Source organism: Artibeus jamaicensis, unplaced genomic scaffold, assembly GCF_021234435.1.
Source record: "Artibeus jamaicensis isolate MK-2021 breed Jamaican fruit bat unplaced genomic scaffold, CSHL_Jam_final scaffold_369, whole genome shotgun sequence".
Lineage (NCBI taxonomy): Eukaryota > Metazoa > Chordata > Mammalia > Chiroptera > Phyllostomidae > Artibeus > Artibeus jamaicensis.
The window spans coordinates 17403230-17407662 of NW_026522042.1; the positions used below are offsets into that span (position 1 = coordinate 17403230).

The 4433-nt window shown below is 34.8% G+C and overlaps 1 non-coding gene across 1 annotated transcript; it reads right to left on the reverse strand.

Moving 5' to 3' along the window:
• Positions 1-2253: 2253 nt before the first annotated feature.
• On the reverse strand, positions 2254-2386 carry LOC119049400 (small nucleolar RNA SNORA42/SNORA80 family). Its single transcript, XR_005082513.2, has one exon. It is a non-coding gene; the product is annotated as a small nucleolar RNA SNORA42/SNORA80 family (small nucleolar RNA).
• Between the last annotated feature and the right edge of the window lie 2047 nt (positions 2387-4433).

A 4433-nucleotide genomic window follows, 5' to 3' on the forward strand; every position in this document is an offset into this window, starting at 1 on the left:
TGTCCATATGCTGTTACTCCACATGCTATTAATTATAGTTCTACCTAATATTCATATATATATATATATATATATATATATATATATATAGTCTATCCTTATACAAACTTAAAACAAACTCTATTTTTCTCTGTTGGAAAAATTCTAATTTTCACTCAAACTCAAATGACTATCCCATGTCTTTCATAATTTCCATTAGGAGTCGGTAAATATAGTACCACATACTTTACAAAAATAATTCACAAAATAACTTTTAATTTTATACTTAACTATCTCTGTGAGATAAATATAAATGAGTGATTCCTATTACTCAATAATTATTAAGGTTATACTATAATAATATCAAAAACTGAAAGTGGATACAAATGGACTTCCTGGGAAAAATATTTCCAAATTTTAATAATTTCATTAATTTACTTTTATAAATGTGTTTATTCAAAGCTAAAGTAACACATAGTAGTAATGAAAAGTTTTGCTTTTTAACCTTACACTTTTTAGTAATGCACAGTATTAATTAGTGCTTGGAGAGTGTAAAGATAGGTGATCATTATTGTATTCATTCCCATATTATTAATCCTGAAAATAGGGAAACAATTACTATCAGATATTTGTGGCATTATTTTTTAGAGAAGGGTCACAGCAAAGTTGAAGGCAAGGTGTAATCTGTCTGCTTTTGGAGAGTCTTGCCTTCAATTAGTGGGAAAAAAAGGAGATAGAAAAGGAAAGAAACCTCTGAAGAGCTAAGGTAAAATGCAGTAAAATAAGGTATGCCTGTATATTTGCTATTCTTTGAAAGGATATCATGTATTCGCATATCTATACCGAGTTTTTTATCTTGATTCAGCAAAATTGTTCAGAACAGAATATTTGAAGATAACATTTTGCAGCTAATGGATTTAATGTTCTACTTATATTCACGTGCTTACCAAAGTGGAGTTCTTTCCACTTCAGTAGAATGACGATAGGTGTTGCTGAATACAAATATCCTTTAACTTTGGATTGAAACTTAAAACAAATTTATTTAATAAGACTGTCTTGTATATTACTATATCCTGCAGATCTTTAAGAGGGAGCATTTTCCATACTTAGCCATAGAGTTAAGTTTTACAGAACAGTGGAGCGAAAGCAGCTGAATGCTCACGGCCACTATCACACTTGTGCCCACACACCCTCATGCTGATTCAGCTACACAAATGCTCTCATTGCATATTAATCACCTCCATTCATATCTGTATATTGTATTGTGTGTTCACCACCCCAGGATAAGTCTCTTTCCATCACCGGTTATTCCCCTGTTTTAATATTTTCCCGACAAGAGAATGTTCACTCTGGTAAGATTTCTTCAATTTAAAATTTATGAAGTTTAAAAACCTTCACTAAAAAATACTCCCATTCAACAACAAATAAGTAAAATAAAACTTTTAAACAGTATGCTTAAATTTTGGCTGACCAGGAGACAATAATATATTCCACCTTGTTCTTTTAGTATTTAAGTGGCAGGAAAACTGAATATATATTTCTCTGTTTTGTTTTCAACTATGAAACAACCAGTTGTTAGATATGAGAATTCTTTTTATGTGGAATGCAGTAAAATATGAACTATTTTATGATTAATTTAATTAATGTTAAAATAAGAAATGTCATAATTTATAAACCAAAAATAACTCAGAATAACTATTAAAATTTCATAGTTAAAATAAAAACATTTATTTACATATTTTTACTTGTAAGAACAACATGTGGTGGGTATAAAGGAACTTTAAGTCACAGGAATGTGTAATATAATGCAGTAAAACAACTATGTCATTTTGTCCCAGGGATTTTGAATATTAAATTCTGATATTTTTATTAGTTATGTTTTCTGGGCCTACACACACATATCATTTAAACATTCAATATTTACTAAACATAGATTTTCTATATTTTGTGTCATATAACACATTTATCACTTGGAACATTTCCACAATATGAATTTTTTTTTTCTAAAATACAGATTTATACTTTTGTCTGGCCATAGCAAAGGTCTGTGAGCAATAATAGAGTAGCCATATTTTTGTTTTCTCCATGGATCAGCTAAGTTTCAGTAGATCAAGTTAGGTTCTCAGATTTTCTATGATAAGCAGGTGGGCAAAATATAGGATTAGTTGTCTGTCAAATCCAAATGGTAAGATGAAACAAATAAATTGAATATATGTGAAAAGACAAACACAAGACTTAAAGGGAAGGAAATTACATTGCCTTATTTTTTTTCCCCACTGTGCAGTCTGCTTCAGTGCCTGCAGCCCAGGGGCAGAGGCCGGGCCATGGTTCCAGGCCAGGATGCTTTGGCGTGGGGCACTATGAGAGACCCCGGGGGGGCGGGCCTGCCAGAAATCCAAGCCCATGCATTACATTGCCTTTTTTACCTTCATTTAGCTCCTCCCAAGTAGTAGTTTATCTAATAAATTAAACACCTGTTCTGGACCACTCTGCCTGGTTTCAGAAATTGTAACTCTACCCCTTGTGGCTAAGGATGAGTCAGGGACCTCTGGAATGCAAGCCACAGGAGACAAAGCTTGTCTCTGGTAGCAAATGCTGCCTCAGTTTCCTCCCTGCCCCCAAAGCATGGCTGGAAGTCCTTGACAGGTAAGACCACTCAGAGGAGGGGCGACCTAGGCCAGACACAATCACTTGGGAGGCCATCATAGAAGGACTGGGGTGGGGGTTGTAACAAAGAGCAATGGACTCTCAACCCACCCCCCCACCTCCCCCCCACCCCCACTTTGACAAAGCCCGAGTCCCCACGTCCTCTGGGAGAAGCACTTCCTGGCTCTAATCCCCTTAAGCCTGAATACCTGATGGGGAGGGGTGCAGCTCTTTGTCTTGCTAGAGCATGCCCTGAGGAAAAATCTGGCATCACAAAGACTTGCTGGTAAACCTGTGAAATCTGCTCTGCTAAGAGTGCTTTCATTCATATGTTAAGGAAGGGTTCCAGTAGGAAACCCTAAAACTCTTCCTGACAGACTCTGACTTGGATTAAGCCCTCAGATTTCTTTGAAATGTTATTTACTGTTTGATCCTTGCCAACCTATATTCCTGTGTATTACATTGCAGTAAAAGCCCTTGCAGTAAAAGCCCTTGGAGGATGGGGCTCAACACCTTTTTCCCCTGAGAAACTGGCCACTGCTCAAGGCCTTTTTCCTCTGGGAAACTGACCACCTCTCCTCCCTAAGCAGATCACATCATGTCTCAGTCATGTTTACTCTCGTCTGTGGCACTCGGGGGGACTTGCATGTTAAGTCGCCCCCACAAACACCAGAACATTATTTTTTAACCTGAACATTTTATTTACTTTTTATTTAATTTTTATTGTATTTTCTTTCGTACTATTTAGTCCCCTTATACTCTCCTCCCCACAGCAATCACTACACTGTTGTCCATGTCCATTAGTCCTTGTTTTCTTTTTGCTCAATCCCTCTACTCCCTAGATTGTTAAGAATATTCTTTTTTTCTGTTAATTCAAACTTAGTCACTATCTTTTTCATCTTTTCTATTCCCTCCTCCTATAATTAGGTAAATAATACAAGGTATAATTGCTTTTTTTAATCTTAAAAATTCCTATTCAATAGGGAAAATTTAGAAGTATGCACAGGTTCCCCCTGACCTAATCTATGATCTTGAAATTATCTTTTACCCAGTTGTTAATGGTATTTGTTCTTCCATTTACTAATACAAAAGTATAAATTATTAACATTTGTCAATAATTCATTTCACATATTTATGCTCATGACTATTGATGGAGAAAAATATTCACCAAAAGCCTATCCAAAGTTTTTACTGATGGTCAACTTTTAAATATCCTTTACATAAAAAAATAAACATCATAGGAACTATATTATATTATTTAGGTGAGAGTGCTTCAACATATCCACAAACCCAAAACATCAACATTGCACATTCTTGCTCATAACACATCGAGGAAGCAATTGCATAAAATCCTTTTGGATGTACTGAAAGTGACCCATTGGCAATTTCCAAGTTCCACTTTGTCCATTATTTTCAGAATTATACTGCATAGAATGATGCATAAATTGGCTATATCAGCTGCTAACCTAGAAAAAATTCCTTACTCATGGTTTGTTTAATATTATATCAAATATATTTCTATTGCTTAAGGTGATCTTATGATAAATTCAGAAAATATCCATGAAATTATTTAATGCTATTCTGGAGATGCTATCCCCATGGATTTTGCAAGTTGAAAATTTCCAGGATTTTCTTCTAGAATTGTGGACAGATTCTATGCATCTATGCTAGAATATTTGAATTTCCCTCTGGATTTGTTTTTGCTCTTGTGCAAGATGTGCTTTCATAAACGTTTTTGTCAAAGCAATCTCTTCAACACGGTGATCTGCTCAAAGTGAAAAATTTCAGATGTTTTTATTTAATAAGAG